The sequence below is a fragment of the Phalacrocorax aristotelis genome, chromosome 1 (genome assembly GCF_949628215.1).
Source record: "Phalacrocorax aristotelis chromosome 1, bGulAri2.1, whole genome shotgun sequence".
Lineage (NCBI taxonomy): Eukaryota > Metazoa > Chordata > Aves > Suliformes > Phalacrocoracidae > Phalacrocorax > Phalacrocorax aristotelis.
In genome coordinates, this window is record NC_134276.1 from 168,745,188 (window position 1) to 168,758,591 (window position 13,404).

At 39.6% G+C, this 13,404-nt stretch overlaps 1 long non-coding RNA gene across 1 annotated transcript in view; it reads left to right on the forward strand.

Moving 5' to 3' along the window:
- LOC142051517 (uncharacterized) overlaps positions 1 to 11,336 on the forward strand; it is a 33,203-nt gene extending 21,867 nt beyond the window's left edge. The window contains exons 5-6 of the long non-coding RNA XR_012658525.1: positions 432 to 667; positions 11,126 to 11,336. This is a non-coding gene — a long non-coding RNA (uncharacterized LOC142051517). The remainder of the gene's footprint in view (positions 1 to 431; positions 668 to 11,125) is intronic.
- Positions 11,337 to 13,404: the final 2,068 nt, after the last annotated feature.

The following is a 13,404-nucleotide window of genomic DNA, read 5'->3' on the forward strand; positions in this document are numbered from 1 at the left end:
CTTCCAAAGTTCTTCTAAATAGATTACATCTCGTTAGAGTTATATTTGCTTTGCTAATGGCTATTTTTGGCTTATCAAATGGCCCTCTCTACTGCTGAAGCTCTGTTTCAGTGTCTTCTCTAATTTAGAAACTTACTTTGAATGGAAATTTCAAAGTTCTGGAGTCCCATTTTCATACGTGACTGATGAGCCAAAGTCACTTCTGCTCCTTTGGAAAGCTTTAATCCAGATGTTATCTTTTTGTATTTACAGAGAATTAGGTACAAGTAGAGAACAAGTTTGAAAAGTTTTCTCATAAGCATGATTTAAAATGCAAGTTTACTGTTTGTTTAAAGAAAGCCAAGCCCACCTACTCCCTGCTGAGTAGTTTGGTATGTGCTGGAATAACTTGCATCAGATCCCCTCATGGCTAAGATCTTTCTACTTCTTAGGACATCTTATAGAGGCTGCTGAAGATTTCCTGAGAAAAGCAGTCTGCAGCATCAGAGAGTGCACATGGGTGGAAATACAATCATAATAAAAGGACTTAAATTGATTTTTGCCTGGAAGCAAGATCATAATGAAATGGCTGCAGTCAGCACGATGGAGCCCTGTGATTGTGATGAGGATGCAGAAAGGTGCCTCACATCTGTTACCCACAATAGTATGGACTGTAAGCACAGTGCAGGTAAGTACCTGGCTCATCTATTGTGTTAATTTCTCCTATTTTGTCTGGCAGAAATAATCAAATGAATGTTTAAATGTGAAAATGTTTACAATAGACAGAATAGAGAGGAAGGCATTAATATAATTTTTTGAGGAATAATGTGTACCGTTCGGCTCTCCCGTATTCATGAAGGATTAATTAAAACCGGAACAGGTGCAGGGAAGTGCTATGAGGGTGCTTACAGAAATGGACAGCATATTATAAGATCCCATAAAAGCTTTGTTTTCATGTGCTAAATAAGCCCACGGGTCTATAAATATATGGGAATGAAAAACAATGTGGGGATAAGAACATGTGGTTGTGAACTAGGCTAAAATAAATTAGACTAAGGTTTTTAAAACCACCTAACCTTCAAGTAGGAGGTGTGAGGTTGGGAGCCCTAACTTCATTTAGGGCTGATTAGTTTAAGAAAGCAACACTTTAACATTGAGAAGATGACAACATGGAGATTGAGGTGATTCTTTTCCATTCCATTCCCATGTAAGCTTTTACAAGGATAAATGGTAATGAAAATGCTGGGAGTATCTCTGTTTTAGAATTTACAGAATGGCTGAGGTTGGAAGGAAGCTCCGGGGATTGTCTAGTCCAACCCCTGCTCAAGCAGGGTCAGCTAGAGCAGGTTGCTTAGGGCCATGTCCAGTTGTGTTTTGAATATGTCCACAACCTCTCTTGGCAACCTGGTCTGCGGTTTGATCACCCTTACAGAGTAAAAAAATGTTTTTGTGTTAAGATGGAATTCCACGTGTTTTAATTTGTGCCCGTTGCCTCCCCCTGTCACTGGGCAGTACTGAGAAGAGTCTTGCTCCCTCTTCTTTGTTCCTCTTATCAGGTATTTACACATATATAGGATCCCCCTGAGCCTTTTTGTCTCTGAGCTGAACACATGAAGGTCTCTCAGCCTCTCCTCTTACGTCAGATGCTCCAGGCCCTTAATCATCTAAGTTGTCCTTTGCTGGACTTACTCCAGTAAGTCTCTGTCTTGCACTGGGGAGCCCAGCAGTGGACCCAGAACTCCAGCTGTGTCTTACCAGGGTTTACCAGGAGGGGAAGGATCACCTCCCTTGACCTGTTGGCAATGCTGTTCCTAATGCAGCCCAGGAGGCTCTTGGCCTTCCTTGCTGCAAGGGCACATTGCTGGCTCATGGTCAACATGCTGGTTGGAAAGACTCCATGGTCCTTCTCTGCAGAGCTGCTTTCCAGCCCATCAGCCCCCAGCCCAGGTGCAGGACTTTGTATTTCCCTTTGACGAACTTCATGAGGTTTTTCTCTGCCCATTTCTCCTTCCTGTCAAGGTCCCTCTGGAAAGTGGTGGATGCAATCTGGTGCGTTAGTCACTCCATCCAGTTTTGTGTTATCTGTGAACTTGCAGAGGGTGCACTCTGTCCATTCCTACAAGTCATTAATGAGAGTATTAGACAGTACTGGCCCCAGTATTGACTCCTGGAGTACACCACCAGTGACTTGCCTCCAGCTGGAACTTGTACAGCTGTTCACAACCCTCTCTTCCTGACTGTTCTGGTTTTCAATCCACCCCACTGTCCACTGATCTAACCCCTATATTGTCAGCTTCTCTAAGAGGATGTTAAAGAGCAATGGTGTCAAAGGCCTTACTAAAGTTAAGATTGCAAAGAGTTTCAATAAGTTGCCAAGAAATGACTGTTGATAGCACTTAGACGAAGTAGAATAGCATAAGGAAAATTGTGAGGGTAGGAGAGAGTGACAACCAGAAATAAAACCCTGTTAAAGATAAAAGGAAAGTTCCTTATGTTTTCAGAGCAGGAACTGAACAGACTGCTTCCACAAATTATCTGGTGTACTTTGCACAACAGCTTGTGCACCTACAGCTGTTGCCTTTAAGGTTGTGATATACAAATATATAGAATAGAATTGATTAATAAAATTATATATTACAGTTACAACAAATTACTTTTATTATGTACAAAAGGTTGATCACTGTTATTGGTATTAGGCTGTTTCCAGCAGTTTAATCTGCTGGAAAATAAAAGATCAATGCCCTTTTTCCAGCTATTTTTATATGCTGTCAAGGCTGCCATTTGCACCATAAAAGAATGCTCTATCTGTCCAGTGGATAAAGCTGACTTTTGGAAACAGGATTCCTGGAGATTTTAAATTACAGGAAGAGAAATCACATGATAAGAGGGAATGATTGTAGTGAGGTCAAAGGGAGTAGACCAATAATGCAGAGTTATATTTGATTCTGTGGGCAGTTCAAAAACAGCCTTAGGGTATGAGTGTCCTCTACTCCGGTATTAACTGTGATCTACTGATGACACTGAAATCAGACTTCCAGGTTTAAGTGTTTAAGCATACATTTATGCCCGTACAAAGAAGCAATAATGATGGTATTCTAAAAGAACACCAAACAAAGCAGTATCTTAATGAAAGAGAATGTAATTACCCTATAATAAGCATATTTCATCATTTTCTGTCAGAAATGATGTGGACCGAAGTTAGTAGATGATCCAAACTTTTGAAGTTTTACCAAAGCATTTTAATTAAAAAGCAAAATAGAGCTCGGCTTTTTAGAGAACCTAGTGCTGCCAGTTTCAAATGCCATACTACAAGGCGTGAACAGGTGTTAACAGCTCTGTTCATCTTTCCAAAGCAAAATTAAAGAAGCACAGCTGTATGCAGTATGCCATTTTAAAACAGGCTTTCTGTATAATTTGAACAATGTTTCAAGCTTACTCCATTGTATTTTAAGAACAGCTTCTCAAATTACTTTATAAGTGTTTTTTTTACCACATGCAGTTTTAGTGAAGTTTACATAGATACTCTTTTTAAAGCTAGAAAACAATTCTAGTAGTTCTCAGACATACAGACTATTCTTCAGTAAAAATAGGTCCTTCCAGCTGAGGTGCTTAATGCTGGAAGAAAAGCCAATCTCAGGCACTCTTCCTAAGAGGAGGAAAAATATGCTTATGGATCCAGTTCAAGCTGTTCAGATGCTCAAATTATGTCATCCTGAGCTTGATGTCTTGAGGCCTAAACAGGCTTTTAGTTGACAGCAGTGCAGAGAGGTATTATAACATACCAGTTCCCTGGAAAGCTTAAAGCAAAAGGGTAAGCCTGTAGACTCTGAGAAAGTTTGCAGTCTGCACTCACAGAATAGCATATAAAACATTCATTAAGCCAGAGTTAGCCCTTAGCCTGTCTCAGTCACCAGAGCCATGAGAAGTGATAGTACACCATCACTATCCCAGGAATACCGCTAATTAAGGAAAAAAAAAGAAGGAAAGAGGTAATTACCCAAAAGATAAGCTTACCTTTGATTATCAAAGTTCTTATAGCAAGAGCTGTCTACTCAAGACAATGCTAATAGGACTTAGTTTCTGCACGTACTATTCAGCAAGGAAACATCCACCAAGGTTTACCCACGCCATCACTATACTCCCACTGCCAGGCCAGAAAACATGCTGAAGGAATACCACAGTAGTTGTCTCAATCTCATCTTAATCTGCACCTGCTTGGTTTGTACTCTAATTGGTATTTCAGAGGAGGTGGATCTTTAAAGTGACATTAACCCCAAGAAGTCTCCAAAATATCCTTCTCCCATCCGTCCTATATTTCATGTTTGGAATTTAATAAGGCCATAATGGGAAAATGATTTCCTGCAGCCAAAAGAACACTTTAAATATACTAGTCATTGCTAACATTTCAGTGATAAAATGTTTATTTTTTGTGTATGTACCACAGGAATACTATTTTTTTAAATTGATCTGATTTAATTCTACTCTACCAAGTCATTCTGTTAATTCTTTAGTTTGAACAACGTATTTTAAAGCACTAAGTTCAATAAACAAAAATATCTGAATTCATAGTTGAACTCCTGTGTTACCCAGCTAGCCTATAGCTAGATCTGGCTGGAGCACAGTCGTAGCATTTATCCTAAAATTTAGAAGGTGTCCTAGAAATACTGGTTAGAGTAGTGATTTTCAGAACTGACCTGTTGGTGAGGCATAGCTAAAACTATGAACAGCAGGTATTGCAAAAAGATTTGTCTATAACAATTACCTGAGAACGTCTTTGAAGTACTGAGATTTAAAAGGGCTGTAGACCAGATTCTGTCTCTGGCGTAGGCGGATATCAGAAATACCTTCTCACAACAGTGTTACAGTGGGAAGAATAAATAGGTGGGAAGAATATCCATCTCTATTGATCTAAACAACACAAAACTTGAATCGCTACATTTTTCAACCAGAACTATACCAAAGCTCAAAGATTTGAAGAGTCAGAGGGCTGGCTTACATTGTACTTACTTTGATGGTATTTTTATGTGCTCCATATGACTGTGTGGTAACTGCTTTTTAAAGAAAAATTATTTCAGTGAATGTGCAAGTATTACTGAGTATGTGTGCAGCTCTAACAGATCCCTTAAAAGATGAGTGACTTAACTCATGTGAGGATGAGCCAGTCCTGCCACCATTAAAGTCAAAAGCAAAGCTCTCACTAACTTGTAAAATGAGGTGGTTAAAGAGGATTTCCGAAAGGCTTTAAATGATAAACGTGATTCAATTTACATTTTAAGTGTAATATTTCCATAAACATATTTGCTAATTACCTAGGGCCTTTGCAAGTGTTTGCCTAATAATCTGTACAAACATTAAAAGACGGATATTGAGTAATACGAATAGAAAACTTTCTTCAAAATGCTAGTTTTTTGCAACTTGAAACTTGGAGAGAAACTTGAAGTTTGCTTTCTTATGCTGATGCCTCTCGAAGAACTAATACCTGCAGACGGCAAATGGTATTTAGTAAATTTTATTAACTGTGAATTATCCCTTTAAAATTAGAATAGATTCTCCAGGAATTACTTCATCTTTCAGGGCTACAGAGTATATTGTTACCTTCAGAAATTCTACGTGTTTAAATGTTATCTCTAGTCACTTTGGTGATGGACAACTGACAGTTCCTCACCAGTTATTGAATGGCTTCAAGGCAATCATGAGGTTCACCCTAGTTTTTGACAAGCTTGCTACCCTAGGAAATCCGTCTCCTAAAATGAGCAGAATTTCTTTAGCCACATTATGAAAATGTATTCCTGGAACATCTTGCTGCCTTAGAGGTGCTGGACTATAGTTTCTCTAAGTCAGCAGTTGTTCTCATGTTTCTTTTTTTTCTCCTAATGGTCTGATATGATCTAAATCAGAACAGATTTGGGAAGGCGAGAGCTTTCCTAGCTTTCAGATCCTGAACAGAGAACATCTAAGTGGAGTTCACTGCAGTGGGGATCATTAATTGTAACTCAGCTGGACAGAACCCTTTCACTATTGAATATGTCTGTCCAGCATCAATTTTATAGGATACTAGTAGTTCTCATAAATCTGTATTAATGCTAATTGTAAATGCTGTATAGTATTTAGCACAGAGAACAAATGATTAATTTTGCTCATGTGGCTTGCAAGATCAACTTTGCTATGACTTTGTTGCAATGTTTCTGGTGGTCATCATGGAAATTTTTGCATTTTTGCTTGTATCCTAGTATAGTATAAGAAATGGCATATGCAGTTAGTTTCTTATTTCTCTTTGCATACAAACCCCATTGCTACCTTAAGGCAGGCATTGGCTCTTCTGTTATTTCAACAGAGCCCACCTTTTAGTCTACATATATAATCGCAGTACCTGAGTCCCTTGCTATAGTCCTTTGTGTAATCTGCCTGCATATCTGTTCTGTACTTGATCTCTCTCATTCTCTCCTGAGGGGGTGGAGATGATCTGCTAGAGTGTTTCATTTGACAGGTTTGGTTTGTTTTCTTGTTTTGCTGTAGATGTCTCGCTATAAATATGTTAAAGAAGGTGTGGCCAAAATTCTTACTGGTTCCTCAATGTACTATAGTTTCTGTAGGGAGTATTCCAGGGTGACTGTGTCTTCCTTGTGCTAACTTGTGGGTTTGGCAGCAATTACATCTTCTCTCCCATACCTTTTCATTAATAAAGTTCCCCTTAATAAACTAAAAATTTCAAGTAGTTTCTAAAGTTAACTTTTCTCTTGAAGGTAGAAGAAGATGAAGACACAAAACATTTCTGATAAATTAAATGCTGAGCATTAAATGTTGTGGGAAAATGGCAAATCAGATGCCTCACCTGGATTTTTTATGTGGGTCAGCACCAGATTGTGCTTAGGTTATTCTCTTTCTTTTTCTTTAGATAGACTTTTAAACCCTCCGAGTTAAATCAAAATCAGTATGTTCCCACAAAGTTCCTTATTAATTGGATTAGTAAACAGGAACAAAAACATCTTTTCCAGAGAATGTTCAAATACCCTGAATCACCACTTAGTTTTCCAGCAAGGTAGTTTTATTGTTGGGACAACAAAAGGCAAAGTCCTAGTGTGAAACATAAACAAGGACTTACCATTTTTTAGTAGCATATTTTATCTGTCCTTTTGATTTGTACTAATGCACAACCTGTAAAGCTACTTCAGGATGGTATCTGCTGGGTGTACCTGCTGGAGTAGTAAACCTGTAATGTCTGTAGCAGCATATGAAACCTCACAGGCTATTCAAGTAAGTCTGCATTTAGGGAGTTAAACATCATCTTGTTAGGCACTCCCAGATATTTGCAGCCTTATATTTACATGGTTCAGTATGGATGATGGTGTGAATTGACGTGTTGAGTAGTATTGACTAGTGACTAAAGACAGTTATGAAGAAACCGATGTCACCTTGTTGGTTGCAAAATGTTAATCCATTTAATATTGGAATCTTGCAGAGAGTCTGAAAGACACTGGAAATCCACGGCCTTTTCTGCATGAGGAGATCTAGCTGGCAAACAGTCTGTTGGCATAGTGAAGCTAGCAAGTTCTTTTGGCAGAATGCAATCACATTTGGCTGCTTCTGTTGGCAATATATTTCTCCATGGCTTCAGATTGTATTGGCAAAATATATGTAGCATGTAAGAGGATCTTGGTAACTGTGTCTGTAATGCTGTGCAGTACTCGTCTTGAAGCCAAATGCGCTAACTATTCATTCTGCACTTGTTAGGGTGTTGTTATTGCTGGATCTGGGGACACATCAAAACAGCTGATTCTCCAGCAGGAGAAATATTGGGTAGTGCTGGAATTTTAAAGCTCATTCAAGAGTGTACTTACTGCTGTGTGGGTAGGCTGTGTGTCTGGCTAATTCAGTTGTCTGTGCAGATAAGATGGTTCCTTGTCCTTAGGACAGCTGTGTCATCGCTTGCTGTGAAGGGTGATGGGGTTTGTGGGCAGTCTGAGGTGTCGATGTGTAGAGCCAACTATATTAACGTGATGTCATTTGGCATGCAACTAGGTGAGGCTGCTTTTGAATATTGAACACTGAGCGAGTATCCTTCAAGAACTGAGGGAGCTGTGTGTTAAAGCCACAGAAACTGATGCCTCAAGGCTGTAATTAGTATTCTTCACATCTTTTCTGATTTCCGTAATAGTATCATAAAATTATTCAGGTTGGAAGGGACCTCTGGAAGGTCACCTAGTCCAATCCCTTGCACAAAGCACGTTCAACAGGATCAGGGGCCTGTATGCTTGAGTCTTGACCACCTTCAAGGACATAGATTCTACAACCTCTCTGGGCAACCAGCTTTTTTACTACTTTCTTACATCTACTTGGAATTTTCCCTCTTCAGCTGGTGTCTATTGCCTCTTGTTCCATTGCTGTGCATTTCTGAAAAGAGTCTGGCTCCATCTTCCTTGTAGCCTCTGAAGAGGTAGTTGGAGACAGCAATAAGGTCTCCTCTAAGTCTTCCCTTCTGCAAAGTGGACAAACCCAGTTCTTCCATCCTGTCTGTGTACATCATGTGCTTCAGCTCCCAATCAGCTTGGCAGCCTTCTGCTGGACTCACTCCAGCACATCAATGTCTGTCTTGTGATGGGGACCCCCAAACTGAACACAGTACCCAAAGCCATCTATAAAATAGCAAAGCTGTGCTAATAAGTAAGTGGATTGATCCTGTCTGCTGTAGGATGGGCAAGACTTTGTTCTTTAAGCAGAGCCAAGATGCCCAGCATGAGCGAACGCCAAAGAATTACAGTGTCTAATGAGAAGCCTGCTTTTCTACAGGTGAAATGGTTCTGATGGTGAATGCCACGTGTTGTATACTACATAACTTCTGCAACTATCATGTTCCTTGTAGGCTCGTTCAGGTGGAGAAATAAAGTGTTTGTACTAACTGTTGAAGTCAGAGATATGCCAGTTCCATCTGCATATGTACCAATTGTTTGAGGGAGAATAGAAGAGAGCATTGTGATGGTATGCGCTAACCAGACAGTGATTGTTTTTGTTATCACACATGCAGAAATTGTTTAGCAACTAATTTGGGGGAACATAAAGCTGGATTTTCAGAAAACAGACCTTTATCAAGCTTAACTTACAATATGGGCAGTGCAAAGTGTTGGCCTTGGCATCTATAGCTGCTTCTGAGTAGGAAGATTCATAGCAGATCTCCTCCATTAGTGTTCAATACTGCTATAAAACAGAGTGAGGAAGATGATGTAGGTCTTTCACTAAAGAGGATTATTTTTCACGCTGTGTTGTGGATTCTGGGTTTGCTAGTATTTTGATCTTCTGATCAAGAATGCAGCTTAGTATCCTTTTTTTTTTTCCTTTGAAAATTGTAGCATATATTCATGCAGTTTTCAGTCTTTCAGTTTTTGTTACAAGACTCTGCAATGGGAGTGAGTTTATGTTCCCAATTTAGGAAAGAGGGTTTCTCTGATGTATTTCTTTCTCATTTACCATGTAGAGAATTCTGCATGGTAAGGCATACCCTCCAGATCCATGTCAGTCCACACAGTATGATCTGATAGCTTAGAAATCCTAGAATAGCTTTGAATATCTGTGATTCTACTGTCCCTCTAGAGCTCATTGTGGAGGGATCCTGGTTGCCCAATAGTCTGGAAATGATGGAAACTGTAACAGCTATAACAAAAGGTGTCTGAGATGAGTGAATGTACGCCACAGGCTTAGTGGGTGGGAATCATCTTACCAAATACAGACAATTCCTTGTCTGGGCTACATTTATTGTGTATGGAGGGAAATAGGCATTTCTAGGGCTTGTTTCTTCATTTTGCAGAGCAATTTATCTCATCCCAATGTCACTGTCTAAAATAAACCAGATGAATCACTCGTTAAATGCCTGTTTTCTCCATTGATTTTAAAGGAGGCCTGAGATGACCCTTTCTGCTCTGAAAGCCTGTGCTGTAGCTGACTAAAGCTGGTTGTAATAGGTTGCCTTTTACTGTAATGGTAGCAGGCCAAGAGAGAACTTAAGTTACTTGGGGGAACTGTTTTAACTTTCCCAGCTTTTTGCCCCTGGTGTTCTCAGGGGGACTGGAAGCGGAGCAGGAGTGCGCACACACTTGTGCTGGCTGAAAGCTATTTTTCCTAGTTAAGAGTTCTTTACTGTCTAGTGACTGTTCCAGAATAAAGTGTTGCATTCATCCATGCCTAAAGCTTTCAGTGTTTCAAGCTGTCTTCCTGGGTTGATTTTTTTGAGCTTATTAGGAAAGTGGACTTCACACTGTCAGATGCACAGTGGGTATTTTTGGAGAAGATGCTACTGGCTGATTATCTCTGTTTCCAGGGTTGAACAGCCACACTGTGCCCTGGTTAGTTTCTGAAGCATTGGATTTCACTTCTTGAAGACATAGTGTGTGTTTTCTTCTATTTTCTTACAGGATTGCAAATAGATCTTCACTTCTGAACTTTTGGGAACAGTCGGGTGGATGAGTGAAAGTAGACTTTTGAGAATCAAACTCTTGGGGTCTATTTACCTTATTGTACAGGGTGGGGATATATGAAACCAGATAAACGTGATGGACAGGATGTGGGAGAAGAAGAAAAAAAGTAGCCATGAAGAGGGACATCATCAAAAAAGGAAGGAACAAATCCCACTTATTTTTCCTGCTGAATTTATTTTCTTTGAGTCTGTGTAGCCACCCACAATAGTGTACCCTATGTTGTTTGTGGATACCAGCATTTTACAAGAAGTGAACATTAACTGTGAAAAGCAGAAGTTGAGGCACTAAGTTGAAGAGCGTAACATAAATTTAAAATCACTAGGCAAGGAAGAGCTGAGAACAGGACCTGAGTGAGGCTTGGTCAATAAATACATAGGGTACATTACTGCCACGCAGTGATGACTGGTGACGTATCCTGTTGGTACTGAGATTACAACTGCACACACTGCAATGATCATTGAACAGAATATGGCTGCAGTCTCAGTGCCATCTGTGATAGTAGTTTTGAGAACAGAGAAGAAACCCCACAACTGCAATATGCTGCTGAACAAGCAGGAGAGATCAAGGACATCATTAGTGTTCCATAGATTTGCAACAGCAAATGGTTTTTAAGATAAAATTCCCAGATTACTTTAAAATGTAAACAGCATCCTATGTTATAAGCTTGTTCTCCTCCACAGAAACTCAACAATATCTTCTGGACTGAGCTTGAGAAGCTTTCATCCTGGTCTCAACTTTTGGCAAGACCAAGCCTACTGAGCAGCTCTGTGTAGCCAAACTTCCAATATATAAAGGAAGGTTAAAGGAGAAGAGCAGACCAGAAACCAGAACAAGCCATCTGATACATTGGGTATAAACATTTCTTCCTGGTTCTTTCAGGTGCACAGCAGAGTGGCATTGTAAGGTGTGCATGGGTGCAAGGAAACTTGGTCAACAGTGATCAAGACTACTTCCAAATGTGCTTTGGAGACAACAACAAAGTGAAACAAACCAAGGAATTATATGATGAGTGTAAACTCGTGTCACAAACTTACACCATGCTCCTTCTTGAAACAGTTTAGTTTGTGTGTTTGGGCCAAGTAGTACTCTGTAATGGAGCCTTTTCTTGACTGCCAAGAAAAGGTCTTTTCTCCACTATATCAATTTTACTACGTAATACATAAAGCAAAGTAATCTCCAGGCAAGGATATAGAACACATGTTTTTGGGAATGCTCTGAATAATACCACCTTGTAAAAACCTATTTTCCACTGAATCGTTAGGTGTCTGGTTCAGTATTTTCATGTACAGGATGGTATTTCAATATAGGGTACTAGCTGTGGAACTTGTCTAGGATTTTAAAATCGTAGCTTCATCTACTTACTGTGTCCTCCACATCATAGGAAATTCTGCTTAGCCTTTAGGCTGGTGTTAGCTACTGTGAAGTGGGTCTCATCTGCACACAGTGTAAAAACAAATGACAAATTGTGATATGGTGTCCAAACCAGAACTGTTTTATGGCCTTCAGTCATGAAGATAAGCCATTTGATAAAGTTTGTCCAGTACCCAGAAAAGGGGATGCATATTTTCAGTTGGACCCATGATGTCTGTAAGGTTGTTGTATGTATAGTCTTTGCTTGTATCTACACCTGAGCAAGCTTTCAACTTTTTAGATGAAGTACCAAGGGTAGGGTAACTTTGATACTTTTTCAGTTGTCTCACTAGTCAGTTCTCCAGGGGATTCAAAGAGCATCAGTGAGTAGTCCTGGAGAAGATGTGGGTCAGGTAGAGACTTGGTGTCACAGAGCTTAGAAGAGGAAGGGATGTCTTCCAGCTGCTGGTGGAAATGTATGAGGCTCTCTGGTATTCAGCAGGATATTGCACACTTGAACTCTTAAAGTCCTCAGCAGGTTTGTTAAAATTGCGGAACAAACATTGTAAGACTCCTCTGTCAAAATTAATTTATATACTGTGGAATGCATTTTTGTGGTTTCAGTTGGCTACGTAGTGTATGAAAGACATCATCCTACCTACACATTTCCATTGCAGTGACTGTATAGGCTCAGGAAGAAACCCACTGTTGGATGATAGTAGAGGCACAGAAGTTCCCTGCAGGAAGAAGATGCAGTGATGACAAGTGCAATAAAGTGCATTATGCCAAATCTCAGACTATTATGTGTATTTCTAAAGCGTTGGCTCCTGGACTTAGATCCCATATTTAAGATTGAAAGTTTCAACCACTTGTAATTACAGAAAGTGCAAAACTGAAGGATCGAACCAGAAGGTGACAAAGCCATAAATATATTTTAACAAGCACTCAACTTCTCTAGCAGTCTTGGGATTTTGGGGTAAGTTCATTGTTTTGGAATGTTAATCTTAACAGTGTCACTATCTTCTGTCCTACTTCCTTTCCTTTCCACAGCCATTGAGGACTTCAAATGACAAAATAACTTAAAAGCACCCAATATTTGTTTGAAATTATGTAACTTGGTCATCTGGTGTTAGATTACTTAGCAGTTTCAGAGAGGGAGTTGAACACAGCTGCTTCATTCATGGCTGAGCGTTTTTACAGCTGATTTTTAGGGGCTTTCACTATATAGGACTTGCCTGAGAGTTTGTCATACCTCTGAGAACCAAGTAACCAGTGCAGTCGCACTAGTACTTAAGGTACTGGGTTTGCTACATACTTGCTTGAACTGTATTCTGTCCGATAAAGGAATTTGGTATACTTCCACTTGCTCTTCCTGGGTTCCTTCATCGACAGAATAGCATTGGATATACACATGAAAACGTATTTTCTACTTATTTCTGTGAAGAAGGGACTAAATCAAAAGGGCATTTAATGACACTACTGAGAAAAGGGTGTGGCTTTTTCAAATCCTAAAGCTTGGAAAATTGAGATTTGTAAGTGCTGGATTTGGACAACCTGCTGTTAAATCAAACATTCTATAATGTGACTTTATGATCTTTTCCTGTCTGTT